We start from the raw sequence: 13830 nt of genomic DNA on the forward strand, positions 1-13830 counted from the left end.
TTGATTTTCAAGTGTCACTATTAATAACAACAACTGGCAGAGAGAGAACATGTTTTTTCCAAGATAATCACAGCATCTCATAGGAACACCTCATCGATCTCTCCATGGCCCCAGGAAGTATAGAAGAATATTCCCCACTTCCTGGTAGGTTATAAGAAGCCAAGGGGGTTTGACCAAGGTCCCTGAACAAGTCAGTGGGACTCTGGTATTTATGGCTCTTAGCTCCCTCTGCATCCCCAATGGCATTTCTACTGCCCTTGGGCTTTCTCAGCAATGTGTCTCTTGAGATATTTAGGAAATAAAGTTACCTCTAACAAAACTTAACAAAACACCCATGGAGGCAAAAAGCATCAGGTACCAGTCCAAGAAGTATCCTTCTTGGTGAGAAGCCCTTAGTTATGATGGCTACCTGGTTTAGTCCTCTCCTTTCTGTTGATCATCAAGAATCACATTTGGGGCTGGGGGGTTGTGGCTCAGTGGTAGAGTATGTGGGTTCATTCTCCAGTACCACAGAAAAATAAACAAATAAAATAAAGATATTGTGTCTATCTATAACTTTAAAAAAATCACATTTCCCTAGTCAGAGTACCCCACAGAGGAAACAGGGCAAGTATAAGTCCTTTCTAACTCCATGAGACACATAGGAAATGTGTATCCAAGCAAATGCCTGTCCTACAATCACCCTTTCTGCCCTAATGGGTCTCCCATGTTCCAGCCCTCCCCACAGTGCAGTCACCCATCCATCTAGTCACAACAGAGAACCCTGCTCCCAAGATGAAAAAAGGAATAGGAGGCCTGGCAGAAACTGTGAATAGGAATGACAATGATTTCCAAGCAAGGACAGACAGTCTCGGTGAGACACAAATCTAGTTGGCATTCCTCCTCCCAGACTAGAGAGGAATCTTAACCACTCTACACAGAAGCTTTCTCTCCTGGGAACTGCACAAGTAGCCACTGCACTGGTATGCACCCTGCCCACAGCTCTAGGCTATTGAATAGACAGGTGGGACAGGCTAGCCATAAGTAACATGTATCATCTTGAAAGTTAAAAAGCTTCCTGTCAGATTGGGCTGTGTTGGAGAATAAGCCAAGGTAGATAGAATGTTCCCCTGGTCCAGGGGACAGGTTCCAACTAAGATCTGAAAAAATCAGAGGATATGAAAGACGACAAGTGATTTCTCTTCTACTTTATATAACCAACAGGTGTAAAGTATCTAGGCTGTACTCTGGTACTGAATAGAGCAGCAACATTTCCAAGATTCCAGAAGAAATAGTGTTCAAGGCAGATGGAAACTAAGATCCAAGCTCAAGAGCAAAAAAGTTCTTAGACCCTGGACCCCAAGAATTACATAGTCCCAGGCAAGACTGACATTATATCACCACCCACCCCTCCCCGCTACATTCTTAAGGCCTCTAAGTTACACAGAATCAGGCATGGTCCCCAAGTGCCATGCCCCCAACATCCCTCAAACTCAAACAAGATCAGGGAGGAAAATCTGAACACTGTTTGCCCTTGGAGATTAGGCAAGGGTATAGCAAAAAGTCCTACTGAGGTTGAGCTGAAAAAGATGAACATGCCTCTTTTAACAAGAATGAAGGTTATATTAAACACAGCAGATTAGATACTTTTGAGACACTATTCTTCACAAAAGAGACAATAGCAAAACAGGGCAAATTAAACTCTTTTGTGCCTGATACAACAGTAGCAGTGGAAGCTACAGACAGAGCAGCTCGCAGTGCCAAGGTAATGGCAGGACATGGCCTTGTGGAAATGAGGAAGAGAGAAATACAGTTCAGTTCTTGAAGGTATGACATGTGAGACTAAGAAACCTTACCTTCTTCCCTTGGGGACAAGTGCCTGGAGAGTACCAGATTTAAGAAGCATCAGCAAGTTTCTTCCTTCCTTTCTCCCTCCCTCTCTTTCTTCATTTCTCTCTCTCTCCCCTTCTTCCTCCTTCCCTCTCTCTCCCTGCCTGTTTCTTCTCATTTGTTTTTGAGAGGATCTGCTGTACCTGTAAGATCCTTGATTAGCATCTGGATGGTCATCTTAAATGACAGCTGCCATTTTAAGAAAAATTTCACTGTCCCACCCAAAGGCATTTCTGAGAAAGATTCACTTCTCCCTCATACCAACCCCACCCTTCACCTCCCTCATTAGGACCCCTGCTCTAATCCCTGAGCCTGCCCCATAAAAGTCCTGAACCCTAAACCTATTTTGCCTCTCTCTGTCTATGGAGAGATGTGCCTTTGTCAGCTCTGACAAATAAACTCGCATGTGTATTTCTGCCTGGACTCTGTCTTTCATTTCTTGCTCGCCCGTCTCCTGGTTCCTCGCTTTCCTTTTAGTACCCAATTCCATCTAGGAATAAGTGAGATCCCTTGATTCCCACTGACCTCCCTGGTTAGCAATTCAACAGGAAAACACCTCCCACGGCAAAATCAAAGTAGACTTCAAGCTGCTTTCCTTCTGGCTCACTCCCATGTAAATGAGCTCCCTGCAGCCTGACTCATAGGAACTCAAAATGGAAAAATGAAGAGAAAAAAATATATAGTTCAAAGGTAGGGTGAGACTTGCCTACCTGATGAGGCTTCTATGGGCCTATATCTGACATGCTGCCAGGGACACCAGTCCTTGGGAAACAACTCAGTGGCATACTTCAATCCTTCAGGATTGAGATATTTAGTCCTCTTATTTTTACAGAGAGGGAATTACAGTCCCAGAGAAATAAAATTATGACTAAATGTCAGTTAGCTGTCTATAGACCATGTCCCATGTGTCCAGATTCTTGAGCTCATGACAACATTAGTTACTCTCAGGGTTTGGGCCCCAAGCTCCACATCCCACCCCAGGACCACAGCTTAGAGAAGGGTGTGGTGATAGTGAGCTCGGGGTGAATTTGGGATTCTTCCCTCCACTCCTGGTTTGAGAAGTATAGCCTATTGGTAAAGGAAAATACTATACTCTCTTGCTCCTCACATGATGTTCTGCACTAAAAGGCCCCCTGGCAAGGCACCAGAGCACCCATCATCCTAATGGAATTAGTGATTAACATCCCTGCAATCCCCCACAGCATGTGGCCATCTCTCCCCCTTCTTCTTGGACTGCAGGGTACCCACAGCAGAAGGCAGCGGCTGCCCTAAGTAACTGTTTGATCCAAACAAAAAAGAATAGATCCATCTATTCACTGTGGAGAAGAGGCAGTCATTTTAAATCTACATATTATGCATTCTTGCTGCAAAGAAAAAGGAGCAAAATTAAATTAAAATTCTCTCTGGAAGACTTCTACCCCAAAAGGCAGAAGAGCAGTCTAGAGTTACACCTAGTTCCCAACTCTAAACAGCTCTTGGATTCCCCTCCAGCCTCTTCCCCTCCTGGCTGGATATCTCCAGATGTGTCTGAATTTCAGTGATTCATTCTAATGATAACGCACCCTAAGAACAAATCATGGACTATAATTGATTTAGGAGGCAACTTGCACAAATACCTGTAATCTAGTTCTAATCTTGTTTGTTTCCATTCCAATTATTGTGCATCAATGGTTTAAAAATGGGATCTGTCTGGTGCGTACATTCAATCCATTTTAACAGAGGATAAATCTGGGTTATTGTGACCCTTTCCTCTCCCAGACTTGAGACAACACCAGCGTCTCAAGGCGCTGATTGGGCCAAATCAGCTCTAACTCTATTCAACTCTTCAAGGATTCAATTAATCATAAAGCCAATTCCATTCTGGGCTCCATCTGTCTTGCCTCCTTTGGGGACTAATAATCACTCACTGTGTTTTTACACACTAGTTGAACTGAAATTAAGACTGATTTCATCATGGAGCACTAAAAAAAAAAAATGCATTTCTTGATGGAAAATTTCAGCGCTATTTCAATGTTTTGTTTGGATAAAGATAGTTTTAAATAAACAAAAGAACACTTTTTTTAAAGCTTCAGAATTCTTGAGATTATAATAATTGCTGTCACCCAAATCCTAGGAAGAGGGGAACTCCTTGGAGAACCAGAAATTCCCAAAGTTGGATCCTAATCAAAGAGATTCAATTTTTCCTTGGGGAAAAAGTACGGGCACCCATAAATTATGTTAAAAAAATGGAATTAATCTGATATTTGATACATTATTTTAAGAAATTTAGTCATTTATCCTGGGACAAGTAGACTTACTTTAAATTTTAAAATTACTTTTATTTTCAATTATCTATTTGAAAAGGGAAGATGGGCACTATCTTGTTTTCAGCATTTAGAACCTCTGAAAGTCTTCAACTGGCCCTAAGATGTCTAAGTCTTCCCACTTCTTTACAAGAAATACAGCTTTTCTCTTCTTCTATAAATAACCTGTTTCTCTCAGAAGTATTAAAGCAGCTGTCCTGGCCAACACTCAACAAAGCCCTCTTACCCACCCCCAACTCATTCCCTCCTCCCACTGAGAACAGTCTCTTCACCAGAAAAATGACCACAAAAAGGGTCACGTCTCAACCAGGTGGCCACCTGGTTCTGGAAGCATTCCCAACTTGTCAGCAGGTTTTAAGAGAGAAAATACAAACGGTTGAGCTTTTATTTTTACTTTTCATGACTGCAAAGTCAAAGCAATTGGGCTTCTCCAGAGTCCAAAGCTCCTAGTGGCCATGTTACACCTAGTATAGACCCTTAACCCTGGCTCTTACAAAATGGTCCTAGAATGATGTAGAGGAAACACTGCAGCCAAGGAGACCCAGCATATGGCTTTACTGCTTTAAAAGCTCTTAAACTGAAATTTTGAATTACACTAACTCCCAATCAAAAATAATGACACAGTCATTCCAAACTTAACATCAAAGATGTTTTGTGAGTCATACTGGCTCTAAAAAGCCATCAGTAATCATTTCATAGACAAAACAATTAAATACCTCCTTCATTTAACAATAAATTCTGCCTAGTAATAAGTTTAATTGGAGCACTGTCATTATTTTATTTATTTATCTCTTTATTTAGGTGGTACTACAGATTGAACTTAGGATCTGGAGCATGCTAGGCAAGTGCTCTGCCACTGAGCTACATCCCAGCTCCACTGTCATTTTTTAAAAATAGTTTTTTAGTTGTAGTTGGACACAATATCTTTATTTTATTTATTTATTTTTATGCGGTGCTGAGGATGGAACCCAGTGCCTTGACGTGCTAGGTGAGCGCTCTACTGCTCACAACCCCAGCACCTCCACTGTCATTTTTAAACATGGTTCAAGGCAAGCATTTTCTCAAAAAATTTTCACCTGAGTCATTTTACAATCATTTAAAAACAAAAAATTACCTCCTAAGAAGCTCTTTAAGTATTGATAAAGATTTATGTTCAAGATACATTGTTAAATGCAAAAAACAAATTATATACAAACAAGAAAAAATACAGTTGTATTTGCTTGAATATGCATTGACATCTCTAGCAGAAACTGGCAACAGTGGCTGTCTTAAAGAAGGGCATACAGGATTAGGGTGGGAGGGAGCATTTCATCACACTCCTTTGTTCCCTTTGCATTCTGAGCTATTACCAAATCAGAGTTGAAGTAATAACATTAAAATTTAAGAAGGGGCTGAGGATATAGCTCAGTTGGTAGAGTGTTTGCCTTGTATGCACATAGCCCTGGGTTCAATTACCAGCAAACCCCACCCCCCCCCCAAAAAAAAAGAAAAGAAAATTAACTCACAGACACTAATCTGGACATTTACCAAAATACCAGAGAGAAGTCTGACCATGTTCTATGGAGAAAATAAGTCTTAAACATCTCTTAGCCATATAGTTTTAGTGATCTTCCATGAATAGACTTCAAGAACACAGAGTCAAGATTAGCCGTAGTAAGAGTGATGGGGTCCCAAGTGATCACTGTGCCTCTCAGTCTATAACAGCAAAGAAGGGGAACACAGAGATGGAAGGACAGAAGGGAGAGATGGAGGGTTGGGAATGAAGGCTGGACTTTGTATAAGACACACTATGGGACACCATCTAGCTTGATAAGCCCCCAAGCATTTCTTACTTTTGCTTAAAAGGGAACTACAATTCATTTAAGTCAAAGTTCATAGTAAGTTATAGGGCCGAAGAGGGAAGCTTTATGTGAACCTTATAGGAACACATCACTCTTCAGATCCCAGGAATTCTCTTACTCGGCAGGAAATGCCACCTAAAGGCCATATCTGAGCCTGAAATTTCAGAGTTTCTGACACTTATTCTGGCTGCCAGCTGGCTCTATGATCTTGAACAAATCACTTCAGCAGAGGAACTGAGTGGGACATAAGACTCCTCCAGTCAGCCACTGATCACTGTCCACAGCTCTTTGTCAAGAATACCTGTACAACAGGGATTTGGGGGTTAAATTCCACAGGTATGCCCCATGGCTTGCCTATTCCTGATCTCCCTTCCAAGGTGAATAATGCTCTGCCAATTTATTCCAGGCCCACGTTCTGCTTGGCCTTTGCTCCTTTTTGAAGCCTGGCATCCATCCCCATGTGGGCCTATGCTTACCCAAAAGAGTTTTCCATCAATACAAAGGAGGACCTTGAAAAGACACTTGCTTGGACCAAAGGTACAGAGTGACCACTATGAAGAAAAGTCCCTCTAGGATGTCCCCAATCTAATACCAAACAGAAATCCTAGTGGGGCAGCCTTTAGTTTCAATTTCTTGCCATGAGAATATAAATGACCAGGTAACTACAGAAAGTTATCTTGGGAAGACTTCTGAGAATCAAACAGATGGTTTTTATTTTTCATAGGATTTTCAGCTGTGTGTTATATGTGTGATACTGGGGACTGAACCCAGGAACTAGCACTTGCGAGACATGAAACTTACCACTGAGATACATCCCCAGCCCTTTTTATTTACTTTTGAGATAGGGTATTGCCAAGATGCCCAAACTCAAACTTGGAATCCTTCTGCATCGGCCTTCAGAGTAGCTGGAATTATAGGCATGCACTGCCCAGCTTCCAGCTGATATTCTATTTCTCTTTACCCTTCCCATTTTGGGGGTGCCATGTAAAGGGAAGTCTCATAGACATGAAACTCTACAGCCCCACCCATCCTGAACTTTCTAATCAGAGACAGTAAGAAGGCCTGAGTCAGTCTGTTTTCTGGCATTGTGGCCAGATGCTCTGAATGGAGGCTGGGGCACAAGGGTCCAGCTATAATAATTTCCCAGCAGCCTCACTGAAGTGGCAGTAAGACCAACACAACTGATTAAATGCAGAATAAAAGCAGAGAGAAAATGGGATAGAAATAAATTAGCTTTAAACCTCAAGGTTGTATATGTAAGTGAAATGCAGTGGAGGCTGGGAGGCAGCCTGGGAAATCAGTCTTGGAGATTTCCCTGAAACAAAGGGATTATGGATTGTCTAATATGAAGAAATCCTTCTGTTTCACAGCCACATCACAGCCTGTTTTACTCAGTGCTGTTCATTAAATGCTTTGCACACATTCCGAGATAATGGTATGCAGCCAAATTCCTGAAAAAGCCCAAGACTCCCCCACCAGGACTTCTACCCAGGCAGCACAGACTGCAAAGCACAACTGTCATTAGCAGGGCACAGGGTCAATATTTCCTGCCATCTTTCAATTACTGTCCTCCCCCTCCCCCAGCCTTTATGGATTCTCCTCTTTAAGTAATGGACTACCATTATGAGTAGAAGAGATGCTGGAAGAGAAAACTTCTAACTGATCAGAATTCAAAAAGCAAAACATTAAAAAATGTTAGGGGGTGTAGGGAGAGAAGAGAGGAGGTACAACAGAAGAGTCCCCATCTATATAGGCCTTGTGGCTTAAATATTTAGAAAAAAAAACCCCAAGAAGTGGCTTGATTGTTCCAAAAACTGAACCAGAGCAGCACAGTTTAAAAACATACTTGCTTCAATCAAAACAGGGCTATTTCTGGAAAAATTGGTTAGGGCTATTTTCAGGGGATCACTGCTAGGGGGCAGAAACCTGTAAGTTGTAGGTATGAGATTGTTAATGAGGTTGAGTCTAGGAAGTGTTGACCGAACACCTCCTAACACATGTGCGAAGAATGAAAGGAAAGAAAGATACAAAACAGACTGATCATCTCATCCTGACCACCACTCTGGCTGTGGGAGCTAGCTTAAATCAGCAACCCTTGCCATAAATCCCAACTCTTCCCTCTGGGTATTATTCCCTATATCCTCCAATATTAAAGTCAAGAGCGTGTGCACCTGGTAAAGAAAGACACTAGGGACCCCATTCAAGACCTTCAGAGGAATGTCCCTTTCTGTGAGAATTCATTAGCTCTTCAAACTATAAGAAGAACATGAGCTTTGACATCTAGGTTTAACACTCCCATAAATTATCTATATGCCCTAGGGCAAAAATCCTCCTTGGTAAAGCCAGACTTTTATTACCTGCCCAGAGTTGTTGTTAGGATTAAATGAGACATTGTGCAAAGTCCATGCCCTTTTCAGGCTCCTTTACCAAAGCTAGCCTTTCTCATAAGACAGTACACCCAGTCTAGGTTAGTCCAGTGCTCTCTGGTATGCTATGCTCCCTCTTCAAGTCCTGCCCACTCCACAGATAACAAACTGATATCAAAATATTACATGGGGGACAGGGGATAGAGCTTAGTGGCAGAGAACTTGCAAGTCCTTGGCAATCCATAGCACCACAAAAAAAAAAAAAGGGAAAAAAATTCATGTTACACAGTAAATATGCACAATTTTCATTTATCAATTAAAAATATATTTGCAAAAAAGGTAGGGCTGGAGGTGTAGTTCAGTGGTAAAGTGTGTGCTTAGCATGTATGAGGCCCTGTGTTCAATCCCAGTACTGCAAAAAATAATAAAAATATATTCACACACAAAGAAACTGAGTCACTGACGATTTCTCAGGTTATCTTTTTCAATTTCAAAAACCAGGTGATTTTATGCTATAAAATCTTTGTTATTCCAGAGCAAAGAAAAAGGAGAAACTTCCTCTTCTTAAAGGTAGCTGTAGCAGAAACTCCTAGAGGTGCTCACGATTCTTTCCCAGTCTCCAAAGTCTGATGGCGAGGAAAGGCCATCATACTAAGTTTTGGCCAATGTGTTATATAGCAGACTGGACAGTTTCTGGGATTCTCAAGAGATTTTTTTAACTGCCCTTTACCTCTTTTATATCCTTTCTTCTGCCCTGCTCTCTGGAATACAGATCTTACCATTTGGGATGATGAGGAAAGGGTTACTTCTTAGGGATGGCATTACAGTGTTTCTGGAAAGAACTTAAAACAGTAGGCTATTGACCTGAAAATGTTATTTACACTCCCTCCAGTTCCAGGTGACACTTTGGACTGCAACAATGCAGAGAACACAACTAAGATATGCCTCAACTCCTGGCCCATAGAAACTGATATAATATACTGTATTATTTAAAGGTACCAAGTTTGTGGTGGCTTGTTAAACAGCACTAGATAATACTGTGAGCAAAAAAAAACTTATTTCAAAAATGTAAAGATGTCTCACTACTAGGTAGTATATAAATAAATTCACCAAAGAGGTATAACAGAGGTATGGTTATATGATCATCTTAGTAGATGGTTAAAAAAAAAAAACACAAAATAAACTTCTAATTGAGCCCCGTGATGAAAATGAAATTGAAAGATACATATGTAATTTTTAACTTACCTACTTAACATACATATATAAATAAATATACACACAAACACAATCAAATACCAGCAACACATATGATCATGAAATACTAAAATCACCTCTGTCAAGAACAAAGTATTTGTTAACATCATTATAACTAAAAGAGGAAAAGTTTATCATTGTTTACAGACATAACAACTATATAAATAAAAGAATAAACTGAAAAGATACTAGAAACTATAAGATAGTTCAGTAAGGTAGCTTGCAATCTATATTTTAAAACCAAGCCAACTCTCGTTTCTATTAGTGGTGAATTAGATTATTCAGATCCACCTTTTGAAAACAAACTGAATAAAAATATTTCCTTACGAGCATCAAACTGCAACAAAATTATTACAAACTACCAGGCTAAAAGGTAAGGAAAAGAGAGCCTAGAAAGTAACCAGAATATTGAAGCCACAAAGGTGTAGAGCACTCACAGGTTTAGTCAAACTTGGTTTTTGATTTTAGCAACCTTGTGAGTTTAAGGGGACATAAGCCCAAAGATGGAAGTCACCCAAAGACTCAGAAAGATAAGAAAGAGAAAGAAGCAGATATCCGAAGAGATAATGGCTGAAAATATTGTAGAACAGATGAAACAAATTTAGATTGAATAAATTCAATAATGTTCAAGCAAAAAAATTAAATTCACAAATATACATACATGGGGAAAAATATCTTAAAAGCAGATGGAGGAAAAAGGGTTTATCTTCAAAAGGAGTGACCAAAACACTAACTTCAAAGTTAGTGACAGCTAACTTTTCAAAAGCAACAATAGAAGGCAGAATGGAATGTATATTTAATTTGCTGAAAGAAAACAAATGTTTTAGAGCAAAAAGAAAATTACACAATTCTATATCTAGAGAAAACATCTTTTGAAAGTAAGTGGAAAACTAAGACATTTTTAGACAAAACACCCAAGAGTTCGTCCTTACATAATATATACATATATACAAATAAATGTGTGTGTATATATATATAGATATAGATATAAACACACATATGTATGTACATGTGAGAGATATGTACATATTCATATATATATATTACACTCACATGTAGATGTATATTCCTTATGAAGTTACATCCCAATAAACCTATCCTAACTTGAAAATATTATAAGCTAAAAATGTATATAATATACCTAACCTACTAAAATCATTGGTAACCAACAGAGTACATGGTAGAGTAATGTCTGTTTACTTTTGTGATTGCCTGGCTGACTGGGAGTTGAGGCTTGCTGCTGGTGCCCAGCTTCGTAAGAGTATTGTACTACTAGCCAGGAAAAAATTTTGGTAGCTAGGAAAAAAAAAATCACAATTAAAAATATTAAATATGGCTTCTAGATAATGCATATTGTTCTTGCACCATCTCAAACTATTTTAAGTAAGCTGGATGCAATGGCAAATGCCTATAACCCAAAGAGTTCAAGACCCTACTGGGCAACATAGCAAAACTCTATATTCCTCCCCATACTCTGCCCCCCCAAAATCTATGAGACCATGTGTACACGTGTGGAGGGGGCTGAAGTATGGGACAAGGATATGTCACTATCAAAGTATAGAATTTATATTCTTTTTAGGTATACGTAGTACATTTACAAAAAAAATGTATTATCTTAATTAGCTTTATGTTACTATAATAAAATACTGGAGGGAATTAAATTATAAAGAAAAAAGGTCTTATATTGGTTCACGGTTCTGGAGGTTCTAGTTCATGACCAAGGTGTCCATTACTTTGGGCCTCTAGTAAGGGTGCCAGATTGCAATGGCAGGGAGCACATGTTGAAACAAACCACTCACCTCATATGCCACGAAGCAGAGAGAGACAGAGAAACCGGGTTCCATAATCCCCTTCCAGAGCATGCCCCAATGTCCTAAGACTCTCCCCACTACATTGCACCTCTCAAAGCTTCTTCTGTCTCTCAACAGTGTCACCCTCAGGACCAAGGCTTTAACACACAGACCTTTGGGGGACACTTATCTAAAACATAGCAGATGTGAACCAAATAGAAAATCTCAACTGATTTCAAATGCATAAAATAATAATCAAAATTAAGGACATTTCATTGACCACAACATAGATGTCAATAACAAAAACATTAACTAGAAAGTTTCCATTACATGTGGAAGTTAAGAAATATACTTAAATATGAACCAAAGAAGTCATAATGTTATGGGTCAGGCTATATGGGCAATGACCAAACAGACTCCATTTTACCCTGTGACTTCATATCATGTAAGAAATGCTTCTCCCATGGGAAAGCCCCACCTCTGTACCCATTAACAGTTACCTAGCACAATATACTTGGCAACCCAAATAGCAATTCTTACACGATGTAAAATTGTTCTCTTTGGTTTCCATTTTTCTTGGGCAATGTACCTTATCAGAGATTCATTGTCTAGATGTTAGTAACCATTCTCTAATGTATACTGAATAAGGGTCATTTTGACCCCTTTCTCTTGTGCTTGCTTGCTGCTATGCCAACCTGCTGCTAGTTCCATGGGAAATACCAACGCACCCACTGCATTGTCTCACTAACTGCCCAATTCAGCTTCTGTACCTTCTTGCTTGCAGCTATGTCAACCTGGATGTGGTTTTTGCAGCTTTTGCCTTTAAATATCCTAAAATGTGCAGGCTCAGGGCTGTTCCTTGCAGAGACAGTGATGGGTCCTGTGGGGAGTATTCACCCCGGCCAGCTAAATAAAAACTCATCAATTTGGACAAAACTGGGACTTGGTGTGTTTTCTGAGCAACCTGCCCCACAACAATAATTGAAATTTAAGTATTTCAACTGAACAACATAATCAAAACTTGGAAACTCCCAGAAATGAAAAAATCACTTAATAACAAAAAAATTTATGGTGTAATAAACATGTTAGACACACCAAAGATAGATACAGTTGATGGGAAAATAAGGTGAAAGAAATCATCCAGGAAGAAGTCTAAGAGATGAAGAAATTAAAAAGAAAAGAAAAGGGCTAAGTTCAGTGGCACACATCCATAATCCCATCTACTTGGGAGACAAGAAGATTCCAAGTTCAAGGCCAGCCTGGACAACTTAGTGAAAGCCTTTCTCAAAATAAAAAATAGAACACCCCTGGGTTCAATCCCCAGTACCAGGAAAAAAAGAGAGAGAGAGAGGTGTCTTTTTGTAGTTCATAAGTGTGATTTTCACACCACTTTGTAATATGTGCTTCCCTCAGACCTTGTTATAATGTTAGCATATTACCCATCTGATTTTTTTTTAAAGTGAAATAATGGTTAAGAGATATCAGAAACAGATGGCCCAATATAATCCCCAAATAAAGAATATGAAGGAGTGCCTATGAAGCACACAGTAAGATAATAATTAGGGAATTGCCATAACTAAAGACTGTAAGTTAAAACTGTACTTTGAAAGCTACAGATAAATTAAAATAAATCATACTTGAATATATAATAATAATTAAATACAAATGAAAAACTTTTAAACATCATGGGAACACTCATCAGCTATAAAAGATATTGTTAAACTATTAAACAGGCAATAGATTTTTCACCAATAATAACAGATACTATAAAGATAACTATTATTTTTCAGGAAGGATGGCAAAATGATAATGGCATTAGGAAAAACTAAGAAAGCATTATCCCTCAACATTTGCTGAAAGATTAACTCTGGGAAATTGAATCTCAGAAATTAAAGTAAGTAAACAATAATAATAAGAAGTAGTATATTGATAAATACAAACAAGCATGAATTGTAAAGCATTGGCATAGATGACGACAATAATCACTAATATATGAAGTTGGTTAAAGACAGGTAGAAACAAAATATTACCCAAAGAATATGAAAAATGGAGATAACTAAAATTAAAGAATTCTTAGTTTTTTTCAATATTTGAGGGGATAGAAAGCTTTACTTTAAACTTCAGCAGCTTATGAAACATGTTAAAAGCTAATCAATGAAACAAATGGCAGAAAATGATCCAAATATGTCAATAAGTCACAGTAAAAGAAAATGAGTTAATTTTTCCTAATAAATGTGATGGACATTATCCCAAAGTACATGTATGAAGACATGAATTGGTGTGAATACAACAAGAGATATGAAAAATTGTGCTCTATATGTATAATAAGAATTGTAATGCATTCTGGCGACATATATAAATAAAAAAATTAATTAAAAGAAAGATATGTCCAAAACTTAATGGTATA

The 13830-nt window shown here is 38.9% G+C and overlaps 1 protein-coding gene, 1 long non-coding RNA gene and 1 pseudogene across 4 annotated transcripts in view; 2 read left to right on the forward strand and 1 right to left on the reverse strand.

The window, feature by feature from the left end:
- The window catches only part of Sil1 (SIL1 nucleotide exchange factor), a 253723-nt gene that overhangs the window by 34918 nt on the left and 204975 nt on the right, over positions 1-13830 (reverse strand). The window lies entirely within an intron of this gene.
- Positions 1-13830, forward strand: part of LOC113191506 (uncharacterized) — a 283383-nt gene that overhangs the window by 433 nt on the left and 269120 nt on the right. The gene's annotated exons all lie outside the window — the stretch shown is intronic.
- LOC113191522 (small nucleolar RNA U13) lies at positions 12777-12872 on the forward strand (annotated as a pseudogene).

Source organism: Urocitellus parryii, chromosome 1 (genome assembly GCF_045843805.1).
Source record: "Urocitellus parryii isolate mUroPar1 chromosome 1, mUroPar1.hap1, whole genome shotgun sequence".
Lineage (NCBI taxonomy): Eukaryota > Metazoa > Chordata > Mammalia > Rodentia > Sciuridae > Urocitellus > Urocitellus parryii.